The 27,241-nt window shown below is 45.9% G+C and overlaps 1 protein-coding gene across 3 annotated transcripts in view; it reads right to left on the reverse strand.

Moving 5' to 3' along the window:
• BRINP1 (BMP/retinoic acid inducible neural specific 1) overlaps window positions 1–24,760 on the reverse strand; it is a 197,073-nt gene extending 172,313 nt beyond the window's left edge. The window contains exons 1-2 of one of the 3 annotated variants that reach the window (XM_086414610.1): window positions 24,343–24,760; window positions 15,314–15,404 (exon numbers count right to left, since the gene is read on the reverse strand). The gene's annotated coding sequence lies outside the window, so the exon portion shown is untranslated. The remainder of the gene's footprint in view (window positions 1–15,313; window positions 15,405–24,342) is intronic. The other 2 variants (XM_086414609.1, XM_086414614.1) reach the window with 2 other exon arrangements.
• Window positions 24,761–27,241: the final 2,481 nt, after the last annotated feature.

A 27,241-nucleotide genomic window follows, 5' to 3' on the forward strand; every position in this document is an offset into this window, starting at 1 on the left:
CCAGTGCTGAGGTTAGGCCTTTCCCTGCAATCTCCCAGTTTCTGGCCATGCAGACAACCTCAAATGCCACAGCTCCCACCCAGTTGTACAGACACCTTGGCTTTACCAAGAGAGACACTCAAATAGATAATCCATTCCCCATCTTCTGCTCAAGCCTGATTTTTTTTTTTTTTCAACTCAGCTCCAGCTGTGGTTTGCCAAGGTCCCCCCCCAAGCAGCGAAAAACTAAGCCTCAGACTTCCCACCCCCACCCTACATGACCAATCTCTTCTCCTAGTCTTAATGTTCTAGCATTTTAATTTATTTTTTTCTCTGCATGAAAATAAACAAAAGGCATTGTGGACAAACTTCTGAAAATCAGCAAGAATCTATGCAACATCTTGGACGCAGGTATTATCCAGATGGCAGCCTCATCTCTGGCAACAAGCAAAATCCAGGGAGCCAGAAGCACCAACAACCTCTGCCTCTTGAATATTCACAAACACATCTGATTCCACTCACGTCACACAGAAAACCTTACCAGATTGATTCCATCTTAAGTATACTTGGTAACAATTCCAGTCCCTCAACAACATTCTAACAACCGGACTGCCCTTAATTTCATTTGCAACTTTAAGTTTCATCATCATTTTCATCAACGCCTTTATAATAAGCAGGGTCTTTGTCAAGGTAATGAATTTTGGGGGGGAAACTGAAGTTCTGTTTCTAGGTATCTCTGTGAAAAAGAATGTCTCAGCTGCAATCATTTTAATGTCTCCACCCTAAGGAAAAAGAATAAACTTATGGATACTTCAAAGAACTTTCCAGAAGGAGGAAACTAGGTGGCCCCAGACCTTTTCCATAGGCTACTTCACCTTTCCAGCCACCCATCACACTGCCTTCTTCATAACAACAGACTGTTCATCCTTTATGGTCCCTCTTCACAGAGTCTTTTTCTTCTCCATCCTACACTTGTTAGCTTACTAAAGTCTTACTGACTATTCTGAATTTGGATTTACACAAAGAAGTTAAGCAACTCTTCCAAGTTTACTCAACTAGTCAACCAGGAGCAGGACCATGTACGCTGGGAATCCAGGTCAACCTGGGCTCACTGTTCTATTGTGTCTGATGATGTAAGTCTCAATGATGAGAGTCAACATCTGCTGAGCATTTCCTATGTATCCGGTACTACTCTAAAAATGTACCCAGGCAAACTCTTCATAGCAACTTTAAGAGGCTTTTATCATAACCCACTTTACAGACAGGTATGTACATCGTTAAGGATACTGCCTGAGGTTATACAGCTAGTGAGTGGGCTCACACCCAGGCAGTCTGGTTCCAGAAACTGATCCTTAAGCACTAATCTTACCCAGCTTCAAAGCCTTAACTGTAAGCTCATGGTTAAAATTTGTATCAGGCTGAAATTTGTGTATACTACTGTGTATGCTTTAACACTAAGCCGTCCTGAATGCAGAAAAGATACTCAATATGTTTTTGATTACCTGGAGATTCACTTACTTATCATATATTTAATGATAACCTAGTAGGCACAAGACATTACCAAGGTATTACAGGAGCTGACGAACTATACAAAGATATGATAGCAATCTCCTGCAGTCAAATGTGGAAAGAAAACCACACTTATTCTGTGTGACCTATAGCATCAACATTATTCTTCCTGATTCCACAGCCAAGTCAAATTCATAAAACCAATTTTTGGAACCAGTAGGAACTTATCAACATGTTCTTGTTCTAGGAAAGAACATTTAGCTAAACAGAAGTCAAAAGTACTACTATTAGCATTTTATAAAAGAAAGTATGTTCTAACCAGTGACAGAAAACAGAATAAAAGACAGTCCTTCACATTTAGACAACAAATTTTAGATCTGCATTTGAAAGCCATCAATCTATACTTTTCGACCAAAGAAGAAGAGCACAGAATGAAAGAAAAGCCCAACAGGCAGAGACTTCAGCGATAGACGGAAGTCGGGTTGAGAGGTGTGGGTGCTGGCATTCACAGATGGAGAGAGAGGCTGAAAATCTCAGAGACATTTCAGACCACAGAGTTTGTGATTCTATGGCTCTTCCTTCAAGGAATTTTAAAATGCCATAAAAATGTAATTATAGAAAGAGAAAAAAAAAATAAAGTTTATGGGTTGTTTTATGGCCTTCTCACTTTGGGGTTCTGTGTCTGGTGGATTGCCAAGGAAGACAGCTTCCATGACATTATCCAGAAATGTTAGGTGTTTCCTAAGAGCCTGCTAGAGTTGATGTGAAGGATGTTAATTAACAAAAGCCAGAGGGCTCCACTTCCTTTCCTACTCCTGTCTCACCCCTTTGGTGAGACATAAGTTGCCACATAGGCTTTCCTCCTTTCTCCAAAGTGCCTCCCTGAAATAGCGGGGAATGATGCCAGGAATCCCACTACCAGAGTGACTTCTTTTTAGAATTCTACAGGGATTTTTTTTCCCTTTACCCTCAAGGAGTAAGCACAATTTGTTACTTGTTTAGCCTCTTTCTCTTTACCAGCTCCTTCCCAAGTGAACTGGGAATTCCAAAAATGCCAATGTGGATAGTGAGTCGGTAAAGAGCAGAGACTACAGGCAGACAGGTGTGCCTTCGACTCAGGCTGTGGGGCCCACTCTCTAAATGGTCAAGTCATGTCAACTCTTGTCACCTCACTTCCTGTTTCAGCTGAATTGCACCTCTTCTATAGCATCTTAGTTTTCTGAGCATTCGATAAAATAACACAGTCCAGTAAAGAGCCATCTATTGTTATTGCTGGGTCTTTTGGTCTTCTGAGAACAACGACCATGTGACCAGGGTTGGGGGAGTTGTGGTTCCCACAACAGCAAGAAGCAATTCTCGGATACCAGCTGGGTGTTCCCAGATTCAACTCAGTTTTGACACTATCTACCCAGAGACTGTGCGCCTTGGACTGAAGATGCTGTTCAAAAACCCAGGTTGTTATCTGTGCTTCTAACCAGCTGGTTACAGACTGAAGGTTCCAACGACCCCCTATCTAAGAGTGTCGGTCACAAGCCTAGGTTATAAATACCTCTACTTCTGATCGATTGGCTAGAGAGCAGGGGTCCCCACAACTCCCACCAGGGGTTTAGTTTGCCAAAGCGACTCAGAGAACTCAGGCAACCCATTTACTCACTAGATTGTCAATTTATTTTAAGAAAATACAGCTATAACTACAGGAACAGGCAGATGGAATAGATGCAAAGGCAAGGAAGGGCATCACTGTCTCCATATCTCTACGTCTTTACCAACCCTAAGGCTCGCCAAACCCTCTTTTTGGGGGATTTTATAGAAGTTTCATCACATGAGCCTTCTTGACAAAATCACTGGCCATTGCTGACTGATGCAACCTCTATTCCCCTCTCCCTTCCCCAGAGGTTGGGGGATAAGACGGAAAGGCCCAGCCCTCTAATCACCTGCTGAGGTCCACTGGCATCCAGCCCCCATTCTTAGGTGCTTTGCAAAAGGGGTCTCGTTAACATAAAAAAAGACAGGTTTATAGCGCTCATCACTAAGGAAATTCCAAGAGTTTTCAGAGGTCTGTGCCAGAAAGGGGGATGAAGACCTCATTTATATCTTATTACAAATCACAATATCACACTGGGTTACTTCCTCGGTTACACCTGTCAGTGGCTCCCTTCCACCTCTGGATGTCAACTATCAGCTACTGGCTCTGTGCCTCATCGTTCCCCGTGCCTTACTCTCCGCACCTCTGCCCAGAATCTCTGCCTTTACTTTCCAGGTTCTCTGCAGATAATTTCAGCATGTCCCGATCTGTTTTGCCCCTCTGTTCCTTTTTCTGAAACCAATCCCTCTGCCAAGAATTCTCTCTTCACCCTATCCCCAACTTGAACCTAACAAACCCCTTATTCTTTAATGTTCAGTTCAAGGTCATCCCCTCTTTGAAGAATCCCGACTCCCCAGGAAAAGAGGTCGCAAATGTGCTAACACTTCCCTTGCCATACATGTGAGCTTTGCAGCATGTAGCTTTTGTCCTGTTCACGTCAGTGTCCCCCACACCAAAGCACAGCATCCATTCATCACATGTCTCATCACGTCAGTGTCCCCCACACCAAAGCACAGCATCCATTCATCACATGTCTCATCACGTCAGTGTCCCCCACACCAAAGCACAGCATCCATTCATCACGTGTCTCATAAATAAATAACCAAATGAAAGAGTGAACCACCAAACTGAGCTGACACGGCATACTGGGTATGTAGCATGAGTGCAGCATCTCACAATCTGCAGAACATCTGGGCTTTAATTAAACCATTTGATCCTTAGGCCATCCCAGGGCTTTCCCAGGAAATCCAGGCTCAGAGAGTTTGAGTGCTTTGCTGGGTTCAAACACGGCAAAAAAAGGACTTGAACCCAGTCTACCAACATGTGAGTCTTAAAGCCCTTCTACACCAAGCATAGTCCTTGTTATTAAGAGTGAATGATAGTTTATTAGAAAAGCCCCAGTTTTTAAGACCTAGCTTGAAATATGGGACAGACAAAAATGAGAACAGAATGGATGGTTCCACTGTAAACGCGAGTGCACAGACCCAACGGGGAGGTGCCCGGTCACCCCTAGACGCACCCTGGGAACTGTGATGGCACTGGCCACGCATGTAGGAGAACACTGAGTTTGGGGAAATGGTCGTCCAAAAGATACTGGAAATAGATGTTGCCAATTTCCTGATTCCAGCGATGGCCAAGCCCATTTCCGGCACCGTAATCCTTGCTACAACTGAAGTTTCAGCCCTTGGAGAGAAGCCGAGAGATTTCTGCAAATGTTTTCTCTCCAACAGATGGAGCAGAAACCGAGGAGCATTACAGGGAAGATGGATCGGTGCGTCACATTTGCAACAATAAAAATACAGCAACGGTTAAAAGCAGTCGCAGTTAAATAGAACTGGGAACCCAGGGTTGGCCTAAATCTTTTTTTAATTAAAAGTGAAAAAGAATTTCAAAGTTCTATTTCAGCCCCTCAGAGCATCAGAACAATGAATGTGGGATGTTTATGTGGCTTGGCTTGGTGTCAGACTGCTTGAGATTTATGTGGGTTCAGGTCAGGGTCTAAGGAAAACCTCAGCGTAGGAAATAGGGAAGGGACGTTTGGGGGAGGGTGGAGACAGCATATGGCAGGAAAACCTAGGTTTGAATCCCAGCTCTGTTCTTGTGCAAATTCAAAAAAATCACTTAAATCTGAACCTCAGCCACATCATCTGTAAAACAGAGAAACAGGGCCTGCCTCAGAGAGTTCCTGCTGAAATAACATCAGTGGAACACAGAGAAAATAATCCCTGTGGGTTTTTACTCCTGTACCTTCCAGAGGGACCACACAGAACATTCTGATACCTTTCTGCATCCTTTCTCCCGATTCTTTATCTCTTTCCCCTCCTTCAGCATCCATATCATGGATGCCCTCGGATATCTGCTTTCTTTGCTTCCCTCTTCTTCTGTCTTTAAAGCCTCCCTTAATATTTCACTCACTGTGGTCTTGGGGTTGCCTGAAATGGACATGTCTGATGCTTTTCAAAAGCATCTTGGGTCCAGACCATGAACTTCTGAGGGAGGCTCCAGGACTGTGGAGACTAGGATCCTGCCTGTCAATCAATATCTGCAAAGATGCAGACACACCAGTCTTTGGGAACCTCTGTTGAAGCAAGGCTGCCAGAGAGCAGAAGTTGTTAGTTAAGGATGCTCTTCAGAACTGCTGAGGGGACTTTATAGTACATTCAAATCAGAGCACTACCAAGGAAGATCGGATATGGGTCTGGATCGGTCCTGAATATACTTATTTTGAAAACAAAAAATCTCTGGGGTTAAGAACTTGTAGTGAAGAATCCTTGCAAAGCACATGGTCATGTCAGCACCGTGGAAGGACTGTACCAAGCTTCCACCCTCTGCCTCACGGACGTGCTTCTCCACAGTCTCTTGGCCCCCACATCCAAAGACACAGATTTTCTCTGTTGGATGACTACTGTTCCAGCCAGTGTATATATATTTACTACATACATATTCATATACATACACACACATATATAAATATAGAGAGAGGCGTCCACAGGTATTAAGAAATGCACGTTAAGAAGAGAAATATAAATGTACCTATATACCCATGAACAAACTTGCAAGTCCACACACACACACTCCCCTACTCACATATCAACACACTCAAACACAAAAACATACAAACACGTCTTTCATATAGAGACTCCATTCCAAATGCCAGCCCTGATCACTTCAATCCTAAGACCCTTAGTTGGCATATCTTCAAAATAGAAACTCTAATGCTTATTTCATAGCCGTAAATGCAATAGATTTGCATCTATGGAGGCACTGTCTTCAATATCAGATATAGAGTAGATGCTCACCAAATAGATGTCAAGAGCCACAGAATCATTTACACATCTCACCTACTCAGAAGCACATCATGTCGCACAAGTTTATCCACGTAGGAATGCACACAGGAATCCAGGAGCACATTTAGATACAACTGTATATGCTCGTGCAAGCAATCGAGCTCACATTTTACGTGGCAGCGCATGTCCACATATGGTGCACACACACACACATGCACACACACACACACACACAGCTTCCACTGTGTAAAGCAAAGCGCTTACACACTCAGTCCTGGTTCCTTCTGTACCTGTGAGAGGATGTGGAGGAAACAATGACCCCACACAAAATGGACGCCAGGTTTTTTGTTTTTTTTAGAGAAAAGTCTTGGCCGTACAAGCCAGCACTTCAGAGGAAACACAAGCAAAGACAGGGATCAACACTAGTTGACCTTCGGTAAACAGGAAGAAACTATGGAGAGAAAAGATAATAAGGCTGGAGGCCTCAAGGTCCTCTACGCAGAGCACTTTTCTAGAAGCCTTGTAGAAGTCACATAGAGCCACGTATCACTCCCACACTCCCAGAGCTCACGGTCCTAAGAAAGAAGACTGATGCTCAGGGGACTATTTTCTAAAATGACAACATGAATAATCACAGCAGGGATGGTCAGTGAGCAAAGTCCCTGACTTCTATTTTGCTTCAAGCTTTCTATTACTTAAGTGTTTGTCTCGGGTAGAGTAAAGTCAACAATGGCCCTCCCTACTCCCCCATCGAGGACATTCATGATGTTCAGAAATTCCACTTGTCTCCACCAGCAGTGGCCCTTGGCCAGTGTATCACCATCAGTGACATTAAGCACTGTATTTCTTGCATGGATACCTTTAACCTGTACAAAGATTCTCAAGAAGGTAATTTTAATGCTATGTTAGTATTTTCCAGGAACTAGGAAGGAGGGTGGACCAGATAACCACAAAATGCCATTCTTTTCCATGAGACTCTAATTTCTTGAGTCTATGATTTTTAAGATTTGGTTGATACTAAGGCTTGATTTTTATATTCCATTAATATTATTTTCTATGAGTCCAGACCTAGATAGCATATTCAAAACCAGAGACATTACTTTGCCAACAAAGGTTCGTCTAGTCAAGGCTATAGTTTTTCCTGTGGTCATTTTGGATGTGAGAGTTGGACTGTGAAGAAGGCTGAGTGCCGAAGAATTGATACTTTTGAACTGTGGTGTTGGAGAAGACTCTTGAGAGTCACTTGGACTGCAAGGAGATCCAACCAGTCCATTCTGAAGGAGATCAGCCCTGGGATTTCTTTGGAAGGAATGATGCTAAAGCTGAAACTCCAGTACTTTGGCCACCTCATGCGAAGAGTTGACTCATTGGAAAAGACTCTGATGCTGGGAGGGATTGGGGGCAGGAGGAGAAGGGGCCGAAAGAGGATGAGATGGCTGGATGGTATCACTGACTCGATGGACGTGAGTCTGAGTGAACTCCGGGAGTTGGTGATGGACAGGGAGGCCTGGCGTGCTGCGATTCATGGGGTTACAAAGAGTCGAACACAACTGAACGACTGATCTGATCTGATCTGATGAGTCCATGAGATTCTGACTCTCAGTTTTTATTACCCTAAGATTCTACAACTATGATTCTAACATGCTGGTATCATTAGAATGAGACACTTAAGCCTTAAAAATTCCAAGCCGCCACCACCTTGACATGAGAGTGACTGTCAGACTGTGTCCCCATGTGATACGCAGAACCTGCGTCAGAGCCACGGCATCTGAACTTGCTCGGGGAAGGCAGAGCGGCAGTGAAGAGAAAGAGGGCGGGCCACCTGAGATACAGGCTCCCAAAACACAACTCGAGGCTTTCCAAACACCTCCCTCCACCCAGCCTGCCTCTCTGACTCCATGCTACGGCCTAGTGGTTGAGAATACTGATTGTCAGAGGTGCCATAGAGGCAAGGCTCAGCCCCCCGCACTGGAACAGGGTGGGCTCTCGATAAATCCTGCGTGACTGAGTGACTCCACTGGACTCTCTGCAGGATTCTTCCTCCGCCTTCTTTTAACCTTCCTTCACCTTTTCTTCCTATTCCTCTTTCATCTTCCCCCTCCTTCTCCATCATTTCTTAGCAGTATGTTAGAACGTTCAAGCATATCAGTCATATAATCCTCAGAGGAATCCAATAACGTAGGGATTAGTATGCTCACTTCACTGATGAGGAGCCTGAGGCTAAGAAATGAAAGGACTCACCAAAGCTCACACAGCTGACGTGGCAGAGAAAGACCAAACCCTAATTGTCTGACTCCACGTTTTGTTTTGCTGTTGTTCAGTCACCGAGTTGTGTCCGACTCTTCCGTGATCCCATGGACTGCAGCCCACCAGGTTCCTCTGTCCATGGGATTTCCCAGGCAACAGTACAGAAGTGGGTTGCCCATTCCTTCCCCAGGGGATTTTCCTGATCCAGAGATCAAACCTGTGCCTCTCGCCTTGCAGGCAGATTCTTTACTGCTGAGTCACCAAGGAAACCCCAATTCCCATATTTTGTACTCCTTTATTCCACAACTGCCTTATAATGTTCATTTTTTTTTAATTGACGTATAATTGATTTACAATATTGTGTTAATTTTAGGTATATGGCATAGTGATTCAGTATTTTTACAGACTCTACTCCATTCTAATGTTCTTCATAATAATAAAAACAACCTCTTGAGAGATTTAAGAAAACCAGTGCCTACAGAGAAGGCCTACAGGTCCCATTCCTGAATGTAACTCCAATTAATGTCCTCAACCAATACCAATTCTCATTCAGAATTTCTAATAATTAAGGGTCTACCACAACCAACTGCTCATTTCATTTTCTAGCTTTTCCTCTTCCTCCAAAGAATGCTGTACATGGCATGTGTTTATTTTTCAATTAAAGCAAATTAAACTTAATTTTGTTTTGAGAACTATTTTTTTTAGAATTTCACAGCCCACGGTGAGATAATTGAGACCCTGCTGTTTCTGGAAGCACTATTTAGAGAGAGCAGGCCTAGGTCTGGCAGAACCTTGGAGGAAGTCATCCTTAACCCCTCCCTTTCGCACGTCCCACCTCACTGTTTCTCCAATCCATCCGCTCCCTTGCCAGTTCCCTGAGCCTAGAAGGCTCCAAAATCACTGCAGATGGTGACTGCAGCCATGAAATTAAAAGATGCTTACTCCTTGGAAGGAAAGTTATGACCAACCTAGATAGCATATTGAAAAGTAGAGACATTACTTTGCCAACAAAGGTCCCTCTAGTCAAGGCTATGGTTTTTCTCACATCATGTATGGATGTGAGAGTTGGACTGTGAAGAAGGCTGAGCACTGAAGAATTGATGCTTTTGAACTGTGGTGTTGGAGAAGACTCTTGAGAGTCACTTGGACTGCAAGGAGATCCAACCAGTCCATTCTGAAGAAGATCAGCCCTTGGATTTCTTTGGAAGGAATGATGCTAAAGCTGAAACTCCAGTACTTTGGCCACCTCATGCGAAGAGTTGACTCATTGGAAAAGACTCTGAGGCTGGGAGGGATTGGGGGCAGGAGGAGAAGGGGACGACAGAGGATGAGATGGCTGGATGGCATCATGGACTCGATGGACGTGAGTCTGAGTGAACTCTGGGAGTTGGTGATGGACAGGGAGGCCTGGTGTGCTGCAATTCATGGGGTCGCAAAGAGTCGGACACGAGTGAGCAACTGAACTGAACTGGACTGAAGCCTAGAAGGAGATTTCTATTGGTCATTTAAACAACTTTGATAACCTACTACCCGACCTCTAGACTCCCCTCTCCCCTTCCCCCACTCCCCTCTCTGCCTTTCTCAACCGCAGATCTGATCAAGCCCATTCCATCTCCCACTCTCCACTTGGAAGGCCCTTCCTCCATCCAGCCACCCCTCATGGCTCACCCAGACAGATCTCCTCTCTTCTCCCTAACATGCTGTGATGCTCCAATTTCAGTACCAGCTTCTCTGTATGACCTCATGATGCACATCTGTCTCATTATCAGACCAGCAGAGCTTCAGATCAGAAAGACGTCCTATCCACTGGAGACTGTCCAGATGGTGGAACACGGTAATTCCACAAAGAAAAGTAAGGGGTAAGCCGGAATAAACTGAAAGAGGGATAGATGAGGGGAATGGGGAGGCAAAGACAAACAGTGGCAAAGCAGAAGGAAGGAGGAGAGGGGAACGAAGGTGAAATTTATGTCAAATCTGGGAAACTTCCCTTTTTACTCACCTTTGATTATTTTCTTAATACGATAATCATGTCTGAAATAATACAATCAGAATTGCTTATATAAACATTTTCCATACTCACTATATTCTTATTTTTATGGGAGACAGACTTGCCTACTGTAAAGTTTCCCAAAGTAAGCTACGTAGAAAATTAAGTGCTAGTCGCTCAGTCATGTCCAACTCTTTGCAATCCCATGGACTATAGCCTGCCAGGCTTCTCTGTCCATGGGATTCTCCAGACAAGAATACTGGGAGTGAGGTGCCATTGCCTTCCCCAGGGGAACTTTTTGACCCAGGGATGGAACTTGGATCTCCTGCCTTTCAGGCAGGTTCTTTACCATTTGTTATACCAGGGAAGCCCCATATAAAACATTAAGAACTAAATAAAAATAAATAAAAATCTCTATGACAGGACTTTGTCAGAGCCTTGAATGTGCTTATACATACCAAGAAGAGGGTAAATCATTGAAGCAATTTCCAAATTTCCTTGACCACACAAAGACATTTTCTCAGAGTTACAGAATAGCATGCGCACCATGGAAAATGAAAATGTTCTGTTGGTGCAATAATTGTGGAGTCAAGAGTCAATAATTGTGGAGTCAAGAGTCAGTAATTGTGGAGCCAAGAGTCAATAATTGTGGAGTCAATACTCTGGGAGTCCAGAGTTGGGGGTTTTAGGTTTAACACCCTTACCTCTTTATTAAAAGATCGAGGCCTTTGCCATGACATTCCCCCGTCAGAGCCTTCACTGTTTTATCTCAAAGAAATGAGGAGGGTCAGGTGTGGTGGAGCCTAAGGTCCCTTCTAGCTCAGTTCTAACATTCTATGGTTCTGTGATGAAAACAGACACAAGCTTGCGGGCATGGTTTTGTGCCAACCACTTCCTCTATGTGGAATGTCCCCTTTCCATTTCCATGAAGTCTGATCCTTCCCTCCAATGCCACTGCCTGTCCCAACCCTGAGGGCAGGAGGATGAGATGGTTGGATGGCTTCACTGACTCAGTGGACAGGAGTTTGAGCAAACTCCAGGAGCTGGTGAAGGACAGGGAAGGTTGGCATGCTGCAGTTCATGGGGTCACAAAAGTCGGACACGACTAAGTGACTAAACCACAACACCACAAACCCTCTCCTGGGCTACTTGGACTGGCACGCTTTCACTCCTCAGGCTTCCTATGAAGTATTTCATTGCCAGAAGAGGCTGCCTTGAATATAGCTCATGTATACCTTTGTGAATTCATTCAATCTTTGAGGGCAATTATATCAGGGTTACAAAGGTAGCAAAGACACAGTCTTCTATATGCCTTCTCTTCCCACTTAGCCTTTGGGGATATGTCAGAGCCATACATATCCTCCAAAAGAGCTCAAGACAATGACTTAATTGAGGACCAAATCTATCATTTTTAAATCCCCTTTAGAGACTGTTTAATGTTTAAACCAATGATTTCAAGTCATTCTTTTAAAGCCTTGGAACCCTTTACTCAACTCTTAAACAAGAGTAACAGAGCCAAGCAGATACAGTAGATCTCTCTAGGTGGACGGCAAGGTGACGATGGACTCAGTCTGTTTCCAAGGCACGATAGCTACGTTAGTGTATACTGCACTGCATAAGTTACTTACCAAATACCTGGTTTTTATAACTACAATTGCTCAGGCCAAGATCAAGGAATAAAAAAAGACTGAGTCCATTTAAATTTGGTTTAGGACAAATGACTTAGAAATTTAGCAAACTCTGCATTAAAGCACAGGTCTCTACCTTGGGTCTTTTTTTCTAGCAAGAACTGTTCACTGGTCCACCACATCCTACTATTAAAACACTCATTACCCAAGTAACACACATTCATTAAAGAAATATTAGGCGCTACAGGTACGTATAAAGGAGAGACTGAAATTCACTCATAGCCTATCACCCAAGATAATCACTCAAATATTAGGGATCTTTTTAAAAATAGCATGCTATACACAATATTCTGTACCTTATGCTTTTTTTTTTAATTTAGGATACCAAAAAATTTATCCATATCAATAAAAGTCATCATGAGTGCCATTGATCCAGCACGTACGGTATGCCAAGCATGCTGCTAAGTGCTTTATGCACGTGATGTTCATTCTCATAGCCGAACATCAGGGAGCTACCACTGCTGGCCACGTTTCACGGGTTCCCTCTTTTCACCCCACCTCCTAACGTATCAGTGTGCTTCCCTGCTAGCATTCTGAATGACTCTAGATGTTCCCCGATATGCTTTGTTTTGCTATTTCTTTTTTTTTTTCCCCGAACACTCTAATAGAGTTCCTATTTTTCACACAAATAATTAATTACTTCTTAGAATGGGAAATTTCTTAAAATGGAAGGATTTGCATCTTATTTTAAAAAAAGGGACAGAGACAATGATGGTGGTAGAGATGGGAAGAGGGATCTGCCCCTGCCCCAAGGCACCCCCTCTTCTTCCCTCCCTCCTCCTGGTCACCTCACCGCAGCCCCAGCTGGTCTCCTCACTGTTCCTGGAACACAGGCTGACCTCAGGGACTTGATTCTAGCTGGAATGCTCTTCCCAGATGTCTGCAGAGCTCTCCCCTGACTTTCTACAGACCTCTGCCGGATCCCAACATCTCACTGGGAACCGCCACTGCCCATCTGCCAAATCAGCCCGCCCTCTCCCATCACACTACGCTCCGCCTCCACCTGACGCACTGTAAGTTTGCTTGTTTATTTATTTCTCTTTTCCCCCACGAGAATGTCAGCTCCAAGCAGGTAGGGCTGAGTCGATTTTGCTCACTGCTGCATTTACAGCTCCTAGAACAATGTCTTACACAGAACAAGTGCTCGATAAACAATGCCTGTTTGTTTCTTAAATGAAAGAATGAAAGTCGCATTTCATAAAAGGTTGTATTCAATAAAGATTTCTGCCAACGCCCCAGGAGAGTGTCTTTTTCCCTTCGTTCTTGCCAAGACTGGATGCTGGCACTAAAAAAAACACATTTTGAGGATGTTGTGTGGCATCACATTACTATGTTCATTTATTCGATTACTAGAGAACCTGAATATTTTTTGTGTGTAAGTTTATTGACCAGCTTCATCTCATTTGTATCACTGCTTTTTTTCCCCTCTTTTTAATTAATTTTTATTGGAGTATAGCTGCTTTGCAGTGCTGTACTAGTTTGTACTGTACAGCAAAATGAATCAGCTCTCTGTGCACACAGGTCCCTTCCTTTCTGGATTCCCTTCCAGTTTTGGTTGCCACAGGGCGCTGAGGAGGGCCCCCTGAGCCACACAGCAGGTCCTCATCAGTCATCTATTGTATACGCAGTGTCAATAGTGTGTATACATCAATCCCAATCTCCCAATTTGTTCCACCCCCTCTTTCTCCCCAGCCCAATCTCCCCATCCCATTTTCAGCTGGAAGACCCTTTCCCCGATCACATTCTGACAACAGATGATCTTATGACCGTATCTGGGCTCATGTTTCATTAATAGAGAGAACTCTGCCTTGGAAATTTCCCTCTATATTTATTGCCTTTCTCCTTTCTACCTGTTCTCAACTACATTCAATAATCCTTTATACACTCATGTGTATGCGTGTGTGTGTGTGAAAAGAGAGATTATATTTAGATATCTATCTGTATATACAGAGAGAATACACACATATACATATTCTCTCTCTCTCTCTCTCTATATATATATATACATATATATATAAAACATAATATATATTCTATCTAACTATTGCTTTTGTCTTGCAACATCTGCCTATCACAATTCATGCCACCTCCACCCGTCTATTTCCTGAGCTACTTTTAAACCTGCTACTGTTACCGGAAGTGGCTTTGGCAATTCTGTTCTCAAGAAAAGTAAGACTGTGGTTCTTGGCTGGAGTTCAGAGTGAAAAAGGAGCTTATTCTATGACCACTGGTCCTAGTCTCAACAACACAGGAACTTCAGCAACTGAGGGTCCAAATAGACGTGGTGAGCTGAGGTTTCCTGCTGAGGCACCGTGAGGTTAAATGTCTATTTCCAGCAGCTATGGAGTTGGCAGCCAGAAAGCACTCTAAGAGTGGAAGATACTCATGATGCCGACAGATAAAGACAGAGAGAAAGCAAAATGCAGGCTATTAAGGAGATTTAAGAAGTGTCCTCCCAATGGCACCATTTATAACATCTCCTGGAACATGTAAGATAGATGCCGTTCTCATTTAGGCACATACAAGACTGGGATTAAGGGCAGAGCTGATGTGAGGGAAGGCTTAAACATTTGAAACAATGTACCTGGACTGAAACAGTAGAGAGCAAACAGTAAGAATCCACCTTGATCTGGGGAAGCCATCAAGCTGCTAAGGACTGGACCATGCCTTAGGGGGTGTGCGGAGGGAGGGCAGTTCAGTGGAAGGATGTTATGTTTGGTGCCTGATATGGGTCTGAGATGTCATGCTATTACTAACTGCATATCTTGGGGCAAATCTGTTCACCTCTGAGCCATGAGGTCCTCATCTGGAAAATGGGGAGAATAATTCCAACTTCAGAAAGTGACTGTGAAGCCTCAATAAGATGAAACATGGTAAGCTATGCAAGCAGTTGGTAAGATACATGATAAAGACAAGACAGTGGAGAGTCGTTGTGAGGAGGAGAAGGATAAACAAGGTTCCCGGGAGCACGTGCAACCTGCTGTCAATCAGCTGCCTGCCCATAGACATCTGCTGAATACCCAGACCTTACCAAAAGTGAAAGATGAGAGCATCAAACCAAGTTACAGTGACCCGGGCCGCAGGGGACGAGGTACCACAACCAACTCAGATTCAGTGTGATCCTAAAGAGGAAAAAATGTATATGTAAAAAAAATGAGAAAGTTGACCCAGACCATATTGAAGATGACTTTTCAGCCCTAAGGCCGAAAAGCCCTGATGACTTTTTGATGATTGTACAGCTATTAACATATCTGGTTTCGGACACACGGTGACAGAAAGAATTTAAAAATCTGCCTCAATCACTTTGAATCTTTGGCCTTTTCCCACTCTCTTCATCTCTCCCCTACCTGCTGGTATCACATTGCCACATTAGGGGACAGGATTGGCAAAGACGATTGAGAAAGCTCGTTTGCAAGGTCGTGCCTCGAACCTAGGGATAATCTCTTTCCTACAGAACATTTCCAGTTGGGGAACAAACCTGAGGCATGGGCAATACCTCGTCTAGTGCAACAGGGTAGAGTAATAATAAAAAACCCAGTCATAATAGTTAACGTTTATATAATGGTGATAGTCTGTCAGGCATTGTACTCATGAAAACCCCGCAATGTCTCTATGAAGAGTGACTACTGCTACCCGCATTTTACAGATGAGGAGACTGGCACAGAAAATAGACTGGTAATCTGGCCAAGGTCACAGGGATAGCCAGTGGCAGAGGTGGCACAAAATCCGGCGACCAACTTCCAGCCACTGCACTTTCCAGCAGGACAGAAATAGTACAAATCCTCGATGCGACTGGCTCCGTGCGCGGCCTCGACTGAGCGGCAACCCTGCACCGAGCGCCGAATGGGCGGTGATACCGCTCATGCACGAGCTTGCTGAGAACATGCGGCAGGACGTCTACATCGAGCGCCCGTCCCCACACAAGGAACTGGTGACGTGCTTGGCACACACACTCTTCCACTTCAACACTGGCTTTCTCACTGTGACATTTCAGCCATCTCTGAACACTGTGGGTGAAGACCCTTCCAGATCTCCTCCAGTTCCATCCTAGGCTCTGCCTAAATGCATAATTCCCACCGTTAGAAATGAGAGGAGAGGGCAGGTAAAATTCCGGCTGATCTAGAAATATTTTCGGGGATCATTTGTAAGGCTTCACTGGACTCTGAATGATGCTGTCCTGCTGATATGCATTCAGAATAAAATTCCTGATGACCCCTCTCAGCCACACCACCCTCCCCACCTAGCCTCATCTACCCCTGGCAATGGCATATGATGAGGCCCACTGCCATCTCAAAGAGTCATGCTTCCAAAATTTGTCCCAACAGAAAAACCATATTACCAGCCCCTGCTGGGTAATATACATTTCCATCTTTCTCTGAATTCCCAATACACGGAAGTGCTGATTTTCTTTTTTTTTTTAATGATTCCTCTGTTTTGTGTAGATGTTTTTATAGTGTCAGCTAAGGCTTTGTGTGGGTCCTTCCCCTACCATGCACCTGTAAATTCAGAACCCATGAAATTCTGTGAGAATTTCAGCTTATCAACCACTGTGTAACCCAACACACTTAAGGTAGAGTCTCTGCCACAGTGCTCAGACGCTCTTCCAGACTGATCTTGAGGTTTCCGGAATCTCTAGGGATCCCATGGCCCACGAGAAATTCACATGTGTAAGAACTGACCACTCAGAAGCGGGAGCTCTCTAAAGAGCAATCGTATCCTAAATGTCTGCCCTCCCTCCATCTGAATCAGCTTGTAGTCTGTAACTCGGCGGCTCCACAATACCCCCTGGATCCATTATTTCTCAGAGAGGTTCCCACTGGCTCATTCGCAGGACCTCTGAAAGGCTAGATAAATTATATCTCAGAAACCCCTGCGGGCCAGTATTGGGTTAACCCTTACAAACGGTTCTAGCTGTTCAGATGGGCCATTTACTGGGAGCCCCGCTGCTCCGACCTTTGCAGTTTGCACAAAAACGACTGCATCTTGCTTTTGTTAATTGCCTTATGCATCTACCTCCTCACCCTTGGGGGGCACACCGTCTCTTAGCTGTTCCCAAGATGGCCTGACATTGTTGTGTATAGCTCTGCACCCCGTGAGAAAATCTCCACAAACTGAGAACAAGATTTGTTCAGAACGATGCCTTCCATGTCCGCCACAGGCCTTCCTTCCTACGGGTGCCCACCTGTGGGCAGCAGACAGGCCAGGCGGTTTCCCACCCTTGACTTTCCCACAGCCTGTCTTTTCCAGTGTGTTCTCCTTCAGGCCACCTGCAATCTCCAACATATAGTTCCTTTGAGAAATAAAGATCCCCTTCACCCTCACATGCAAAAAGAAATTAATTTCACTTTTCCCTCAGTCTTATTATCTTCTTAATTGTCTTCTCTGCCCCCTCAGTAGCAAGGACTGTCTATGGATTTCTAGGCGGCCTTTCTAGGCTACCATGTTCCAAGAGGACAGCCGGTTTCATGCTACCACTTAATCACTCCGATATTAAGCGTTACAAGAAAGGCAGAGCTATCCCACTCAGCAACCTTATGTTGAGTCACAATCTGTGCCCTGAGTCATGACTTCTTTTTGATTTGCTTTTGAGAAGACATCTGTACCTTATGATGAAGCGTGACTATCATGTGTGGGTCTCTCTCTCTGCTTTTGCAAGAATTTCGTCATGCACCATTTCCATAAAGCTGAGCAAATCCCTTCTGTAAAGCAGGCCACTGTATGGTCCTTCTCAGTTTGCAGAAGGCAAGGTCAGAGAAGGGCAGATGCATTCTTAAGGTAGTCCAGATACATGGTGGTGGGAGCTAGGACTAGAATCAGGTACCCTGAGTCCCTGTGGTCTTAGTATATGAGACTTGGAGTTAATGAAGACATAAAACGAAAAGATATCGTCTCTGATCTCTGACACCTTATAGTCACAGCCTCCTTCCTCCCACCATCACCACCTCTGTGTCTTCCTTGAATCTTCCCTTTCTGCAAAGTCTCCCAGAACTTCTGAAATGACAATAATCAGTCCCCCATGAAAGACAATCACTTATGGATTTGCAGATCTCGTCTAATCCTGGCAGATTTCATCACCATACCCCCTAAGCCATTTTGTTCAAGGCCTTTCCCAGACAAGAGATGCAATAAATATTTGCTGATCCTAACTGACTATAGCTTTCATCCTTTTTCATCAGACTTCATTTCAATTACCTTCTCCCCAGGTATCCATCCCCCTCCTCCTTTTCTAGCCATTTTTCCCTCTTCAGGTCCTCCCCTCCTCCCTTTAGATTTGGGAATTTCTAGAGTTCACAGCACTCAGAGCAGGACTAGGAATTAAGATTAGAAGCATTTACTGAAATGACTGATTAAAAATGGACACGATGGAAACCCAGAGAGAATACGTAACGACGAGCTCTGTCAATCTCCAAACTCTCCTCAGCGCAGTCCTCAGACTACTTACTTCCTAGGCAGGGAGATTTCAAAGGGGAGATGTCTACATTTCTTGCCGCTCACCCTGTATGAGGCCTTTGTGATCTGGCCTCTCCCTACCTTATTCTCATCTTATGATGCTCTCTTTCTCAGGCAAAAGCTTCAGTCCCACCATCCCGTAGATTTCCTGAGGCTGACCCCGCCTAGTGACACCATCACTGTTCTCTGCCTTCGATAGAATTTCCCCTCATAATCACGTGCTTGGGTGGGTCCTTTCCATTTAAATCTCAGTTCTAATATCACCCTCTCCGGAGGTTCTTTTCCTGATGACCCTAAAGTTCTGTGACCTACATTTCTTTCTAGCCTATTAGCCCCAGTTTTTACTTGCATGATATTTACTATTATATGAAATTATATTCTGCTTGCCTATGTATTTACTCATCTGTTAGCAATCTCTCCCCACTAGATCATCAGCTCCACGAGAAAAGGACCATGTTGATGCTACATTTCTCATGTCTAGATCTGCGCTATTCAATACAGTAGCCACTGTCCACATACAACTGTTCAGATTTTAAAAACGAATAAAACTCAAGTAAGGTTAAAAACCCATTTATCAGTTACACTACCCATGTTTCAAGTGCTCAGCAGTCCCTTGTGGTTACGGGCCACCATATTGGACAGCGTGGAAAGCCTATCCAGCATCACAGAAAGTTCTGTGGCAGCACGGGTCTACAGCAAGTCTTGAAAGATAGTAGGCAGCCGATAAATACTAGCCAAATCAGTACGTGAATGAACCTTCCTTTTAATCCTCACTCAATTTCCCCTCTCCTTTTTGTGGCTTACACTGTAAGTAAGATAAACTAGACAATGCCTAGGACAACGTCCAGCTTGGTGAGAGGCCTAAATGGATAGTACAGGAGACAGGGCTGTGAAAACAAGCCCATCCAGTCTGAAAGGGAATACTTGCAGTTATAAGACTGGAAGAGAATTACACTTGTATTGCACGGTTTTAGAGACCCGTGAACAGAAGACAGATCTAGTGTCAAGGTGAGGAAACAATTCAACAAAGCTCTCCCTGGACAACATAGGCTGGTTTGTGTGACAAAGAAGTCACTATTGCCAAAAGTACTAGAAATGAGGCTGAGTGGCCACGTGTTATGGTTATTACAAAACGGATTCTTAATTCTTGAATGATGAGAACGATTTGGTTACAGTGAAATCTTAAAACACTGAGATTCCTTGATGAATACATCATGAAACATCAATTTCAAAGAGTTAATGATATGCCCCCCAACTCTTCCTGGCATCTAGTGAACAACCCAACCCTGCTGGCTGTCCACGACGGCCACCATTAACTCAGCGATACACTGGGAAAGGCCGAGATGCCGAAGCAAGGCGGTCTTAGACTCAACATCTAGTTCTGTCGGATGCGTGGAGGGCCCGCTCCATCCTTTCACTTCCCTCTTCTGTAAAAAAGGGGCTGTATCTGTCTCATTGGGTGAGAAGGAAGATTAAATAAGGACAAAACTAAAGACCCTGGAACACAGCAGGGAAATTTTCATTTCTAAGAAGGACAGAAGTTTACCGGCCTGTGTATCATTATTGGTGTCCCGACATCGTTGGCAAAGGGGGTGTGGTGTTGAAGCCATTATTGCATTGCTTTGAGTGAATATGAAACAATTATCGGAAAGAGAAAGAGAGAAAGAAATTACAGCTGCTGATGAGTCTGGGCTTCAGATGTAACAGCAAACGTTTCTAGAACAACTACCCTGTGTCAGTTCCTGGGGACAAAAGGTGCTCCTGAGATCTTTGACCATACTGAAGAGGGCAAGCAAGATGCAGGCCCAAAGAGCTAGGAGACAGGGCGAGGAGAGACGCAAGCTAAAACAGAGTGTCAGACAAAATTATATGCAAGGACAGGGTAGAAAGAGATTAACTGCAAAATAAGCTGTGGGGAAGACTTCCTGGAAAAGTCATTTGAGCTGCATGTTGAAATACAGGTAGGATTTTTTAAAACGTGAGGCTGACGTTGTGAGATGGAGGAAAGACAGAGGTATTCCTTGCAGAAGGGGTTTGAATGGAGAACAATGAGGGGAATTATTTGGAGAATGACATTTGAAGACCTGTCCTCTTCACATGACTCCCGTCTTGTCTATAGTATGAGTACCTGGAGTTTAGTGGACAATTTGTTCATCTTTAGATTTTAGCAGGGGGGAGGTGAAGAGGGAAGAAGAGCAGATGTGTCTAACCCTGGGGGCCTGTTCAGGCGATAGGTACTGGTGATCTCATCCGGGGAACTGGGAGGGGGATAAGCGAGAGGATGCAAATAGGAAACTGCCTCTTCCCACAACCGAAGGCCCCTTGGGCACAGATCTTTCCAGAGAAATAGAGGACTTTCCAGTAAAAAGCATAAACTCTTGTAAGCATTAAGAGGAGATGTCTTATTTGGAGTGGCCAGGGGAGAGTGTTTCTAGGGTCCCTGCCTGTACAATTTCAAATATATTCGCTGCAGCCTGAGCTGGGCTGTCTAAACTCAACAGGGGCCCAACAGCTGATTTGGAATCTCTGAGCTGTTTCTTCATGGTTGAAATGGAGTCACAGCTCCCCCTTCTGGGAGCTAAAGTGCCATCCAGCCCCAGAAAAGCCTGTGTGGAAAGGCTCTACTGCAGATGGGCCTGAAACTCCTGTTTTCTCCCTCCATGCTCACCTGCACCCCGAAACCAAGCACCAAGAAGTCCGGGAGCTCACTTTTGCTTGGGCCTGATCCTGACTTCTTAAGAGCACATCTTTCATAGGACTTTACACTTCCCCTTCCCTGGGACTATAAGTCCCAGTCTTTGTGTGGGTGATGCTTTCACATAGGGGAATGCAATTTGGTGTGGAGGTTGCAATTCTGTTCTGGGAAATTTAGCAAGTAGAAAGGGTTTCTGAATCTGCACGTGTCCAGGTGACTGCATGTATGTGTGTGTGCTTGTGTATGCTCCTATGACGGCAATACATATGACTGTATAGAGGTAAGTCTCCTTAATGTAAAGAAATGAATTTGCCTGAAGTATTTGCATCACTAGATGGGTGGACACTTGGCTTTCTGTAAAGCAAAGCATTTCTTAATAAAGAGCTCAGGGACAGTCCAGATGCTCTGCTGGCTTCTGTCTACTAGGCATGGTCAGTATGGGTCTCTGGCTGTCCGTAATTCTCTGAAGGCACTGGAGAAAGAATGTATGTTTTCTGAATGCGTGTGTGTGTGTGCGTGTTTCTGTCTGTCTAATAGGGACTGTGATTAAAGCATTGGACCTTTTCTCTCCAGGTCATGTTTCCAGATGGAGCAGCTCTGAAATGCATCTCTGAAAGGAGAAGTTTGATGAGGGAAGACAAGTGATTACCTTGGATGGGAGTGTGGTGGCAGGGTCGGGGTGGAGAGCGATATAAGAAGAAAGGACATGGATCTGGGTGTCAGGCACTACAGGTTTTAGACCTGGCCATCCCACCAACTCATTGGAGAAGGTTGGGGAGTTCTCACGTCCTCTCTTGCTGCAGACTCCTGCTGTCTGCTCTTTAATATTCTTTCCAGCTTTGACTGTCTACGTATTTTAAAAAAATAAGATGAGAGCAATTCCTAACATGGGGTCTCCTCTTTTGCCTTCCCACACCCCAAGCAAAGTGAACCGGGGACCTCTGCTCTGACCCAAGTTTCCCAAAGCAGATTCCTTGTGGCCGTGTGAAGGCTTCCGCCTGAGACATCAGCCTCTGACCAGAGAGCAGGGTGTCTGCACGTGCCTGCAGGTAGCACCGCCCCCCACCCGCCAGGGCAGGTTCCTGCAAACACGTTAGCTTTTATCTCTCCCCGGAAGAGAAATAAATACATGTAAGTATTTAAGACAAGTATATTTTTATGTTTCCCCCTAGAAGGCCTATTCAGGAGCCCCTTCCTGCTGAGGCAGACAAGAGGCTGTGGCCCAGCACCTCAGCCCTTGTCCTCTGGAGCCTCACTGCCTAAGAGCTGAATGGCTGCCTCTTACCTTGGGAAAGTAACAGCTGCCGGAGTCTGGAAGCCATGCTAACAGCAGTAAAACTCAGCATTTTTTGCTGAGTAGGGCAAGCCTTTAAGAGGCATCCGGGAATCAAATCAATGGCTGGCCCTGGAATCCAAGCCTAACAGGACCTGGCCAGGGAGGCCAAGGGACTTAGCGGGGCCGCCTCCTAGGAGGCAGAGGAAAGAGGAAAGAGGAAAGAGGGACTGTCTTTCTTACTGAGATTCTTCCCACCACCCGTGTGCCCTTGGCAGTTTGCGAGGTGCACATCAGCAGCAGTTTTAAGTCAATTACCGCCACATTCCACCATGAATTCCCCACCCACAACCAGTTCCCAAATTGTAGGTCTCCCTCAGTACTGAAACACAGACACACACAGATGCGCACACTTGCATGCACACACACACACACACACACACTGCCTCTCTGCCTTCTCCCAGTACCCTCCTAAGCCCAGGGGAGCTATGAGGAGGCACAATATAGGAAAAGATTCTCTTGGGACTGCCCAAGCCTGGAATGGGGAAGGGAATGACGGACCTGTCTTAGGAAAGTGCCCCATCCATCTCCTACCATGTTTCCCAGAGCTGCCCCCAAATGAGATTTCTTCTGCGATTCTCTGTAGCTATGATGGATGAGCAAGTCCCTGAGGGCCCTTTCTCCTCTCCCTTGAGGGGCATCCATGCAAACTTGCCCAGATCCTCCCCAGAGCACCAAAAGCAGGAGGGGTTGTAATGCTGTTATGATTACAAACAGAGAGAGGCAGGGTAGACTCTACCCGGACTTGCCAAGCCCCAGATGAGTCCACAGATGACTTCTCTCCTTTCGTCACCCACTACCCAGTGACTCCAAATTCCCACCAGAATCCTGGAATCTGCCCAGTGTGGGATTTAAAGTGACAGCGTCTCATTGCCTCAGTTTGGCCATTTCTCTTTCATATTAAACGGTGAGTCCAAGTGCAGCAGATCCCCATCCTTTGGAGAAATCTTCCTTCAAGGGTACCAACACTGGGCTGAATAAGGTACCATCCCGGTTCCCAGAATCCTCGCCAAATCCCAAGCCCAGAGCCCCAGAGGGAGTCCACAGCGGGTTTCCCGATGGCTACGTGATCCTAAAACAAGGATCCGATTCCCTGTGCGCCGGAGAGACCTAATTAAAAAGAGACAAGAGCGCACATACAAACACACACGTACAAACATGCACACACATCGTGCCTTAAGTAGGTTACAGGACCTCTCTTCACCCCTCCCCTACACACACACACACACACACACACACACAAACACACATCACAAACACACGCATCGAACGCAAACGACGCCGCACACGCAAACACACTAGCACCATATCAAGTTCTCACCATGGTACACACGTCGGGAGCGCGCTGGGAACACACACGCCACTTACTGAGACCCGCATTTAACCCTCTGCGCCCCAGAATACGGAGACACCCCTCCCTCCTGGGGACCTGCGAGGACTCGCAGGCGGCGGGGCGGCCGAGGGCAGCGCGGGAGGGTGCAGGGAGGGGGAGGGGCCGGGCGGGCGGGGGCGCCCCGCATGCGGTCCCGGGCGGTCTCCAAGGGCAGCGGGGCTGCCGGCGCGGCGCCCGGCGCTGCCTTACCTGGAGTCAATGTCCGTCTTTGGCGGAGAGCTGCGGGCGGACGCTTTTTATTCGGCTCGGAGGGAACTTGGGAGAGCCCTGCGTCCAGCTCGCATACCGGGAACGGCGCGGGGACTGCAGGCGTGGGGGTCCCTGGCTCCTAGCAGCCTGGCTCATACTCAGCCGTCAAGACCCCTTCGCTGGTCCCGAGGACAGGCATGAATCCCGGCTCCGGAAGGCGGTCACTACTGCCTCTGCCTCCCGGCTCCCCGGCGGTGGCTCGCTCGCTCTCTCCCTCTCTCGCCCGTTCGCTCGCCTGCGCTTGCCTCCTCCCTCCCTCCCCGCGCCAGATCAGTTCGCAGCCGTGGGGCCCGGGAGCGAGGCGGCTAGCGAATGGAGAGGGAAGTCCAAGTGCGCCGCGGTCTCCGGGCGGGGAGCAGCGGAGGCCGGGCTACGCGGGGGGAGGGACTTACCGGCGACGGGCGAAAATGAATGGGGGAGCGGCTGCCGGGGGGCGGGCGGGGAGGAGCCAGGAGCCAGGGTTTATTCCGAGGAGTGTTTTGTGCATCTTTAGGCGGAGGAGGAGGAGCGGAGAGAGGACGGAGGAAGGGAGGCCTCCTCCTCGGAGGGAGGGGCGGCCTGGGTGGGCTGAAGCCAGAGCCCCCAGGGAGTCCCGTGGGTCCGGGGCTAGGGTGGCGCGTCTCCGAGTGTGTGCACCCGGAGGGACTGTATGTGGCGTGTATGCGCAGACCCCCGCGTCGCGATGCTCTTCAGCGTGTCTGGAGCTGTGCGCGTCGCGAGTATCCGAGTGTTTCTGGGTATGCGGGTGCTTGTGTGTCGGTGCGTAACTATCCGAGTGTGGTTTTGTCTGGGGAGGTGCCCGTGTGGGTCCGTTTGTATCTAGTGCCTCTCTTTGAGTACTTAAGACTGTTTGTTTTTCTGTATGTGTAGGCACGAGCCCGTGTAACCTCCCAGAATTAAGCGAGTGCTTCTCTACGTGGGCAGGACGTAGGAGTGAGACGCTGAGGAGACGCAAAGTTCTCTCCATACCACAGAGAGAGGAAAGGGGCGAGGATACGGGGGCTAAGGCATTGATACACAGAACCAAAGACTCCCCATTTAGTCTGAGATGCCGGCTGGGGCTGCTGACACCGGGGCCTCTTCCTAAAGTAGAAACGAAGGCCAGAACACAATCTGAATTCTCACACAGTGCATATTCTGTATGCTTGCTTACTTTGCTTCCTTTTTTAAAAAATTTAAACCAAATCAGCAGTGAGGGCTCCTGAAGTCCCTGGAAGCCGAGGCAAGGGTTGGCATCGATGAAGGTACCAGATGAAAGGGCAGGGAACAATAACGATAAATTGATGAGAAATTTAAAGGAAACCAGATTCAGCAAAAGCGCTGGCTCTAGACAAGTCAGAATCCTACAGCTATGTGATCTTGGCCAAATCACTTACCTCTTAAGTCTTAATTCCTCATCTGTATAATAGGAAAATAGAGCTACCAACTAACATGGTTGGTGTAATACTTAAATGAGTTAATATATCTAAGAAAATTTGGACTACTCCCTGGCACATACTGAGTGCTCAAAGCATGCTACCTTTAACTACAGTTGCTATTGTTACTAATTTTATTATTATCCAAAGGGTGATAAGAGAGAGATGTGATGATTAGACCTAAAAGATCTAGAGGCTAGTGAATTAATTAGAGGAAGAGGAGTCTTGAAACAAAATGGAAAGGACATTCTTGAGTGAGGAATTGAAAACTTGAGAAGAAAATATTTAATTGGCGAGGTGGAAAGGGAAAAGAGATGAAAAGAGAGTGAGCCTGTGTCTGAGAAGTGCAGGACTGAGGAGGGAAGGAGGAGATAGAGTGACCAGTAGCCAGTTCAAAGTTCCTCCTTCCTTCTCCTCTCTGCTCCAAAGGACGGGCAGTCAGCACCACGGACAGCTCTCCAGCCACTGACCAGGGGAGGGATTTTCTGGTTCTGCCTGGTAGAAACTTCTCCCATTTTTGCTTGGACAATTCTCTTCTTCCCTCAGCTTTTGGCTCAGGTTCAGATCCTGGGCCATGGTTCCTGAAACAGCCCTGTCTTTGATTCTGACCACAAAGAAATACACTCACAACACACACTGCTTCTCCCATCCGTGTCAATATGCAGCCCCAGGTCACTATCTCCTATTTCTCTTATTGCTTGCTCCTTCTTCTGTTCTCTTCTACCTCTCCTCTTCCCCCACCCCAACCCCTGGTGTCTTGCTACCCCCTCTTTCTTTTTTTTATTTTCTTCTCTTTCTTTCTGCTTCTCCATGATCTTCCAGCTCAAATATCCCACCTTAAGTCATATTAGGCTACAGCAGCCCTGCTGGGAATGCAGTTCTGAAATCAGTCTGAAACACCTAGTTAGGGAGCTTCAGAGAAGGACCTTCCAGGAAGGACCAAGGTACCGACTAATTCCTTTTAATTTTTCTGTCTTAATCAAATTCCCAAGATGGGCTGTGGTCCAGATGACTTAGGAAAAGGGGACCTAAACTATGGGACATTTTCCTATCATCCTCTCTTGTACCAAGCACGTCACTATTTCCCTCAGGAAACACAGAACCCTTCCAAATTCCATTTACTGTTATAGAGAAAGAGAAAATGGAGAAAGAGAAGTTTTGAACTTTTCCTGTGCATCAGGCATTTAATTTGGGGCATCTCTATATTATCTTTCACAATTTAAAAAAGGTTTTGGGGTATGAGATAGGTAACAGTATGCCAAGGTACAGGTAGTAGATGATGGAGTCAGAAATTCCACACCCAAATTGACTCTAAAATCTTCACTGTGTCATCTGGGAATAATGGGGAAGCTTAAGGGTGATTGAAAGAGCTTAGAATTCAATGGGGTCACCACATCCAACGCTAAATATCAACTTAAATGTCT

The sequence above is a fragment of the Bos grunniens genome, chromosome 8, assembly GCF_055505025.1.
Source record: "Bos grunniens cultivar Pamir isolate PY7600 chromosome 8, Bosgru_T2T1.0, whole genome shotgun sequence".
Classification (NCBI taxonomy): domain Eukaryota; kingdom Metazoa; phylum Chordata; class Mammalia; order Artiodactyla; family Bovidae; genus Bos; species Bos grunniens.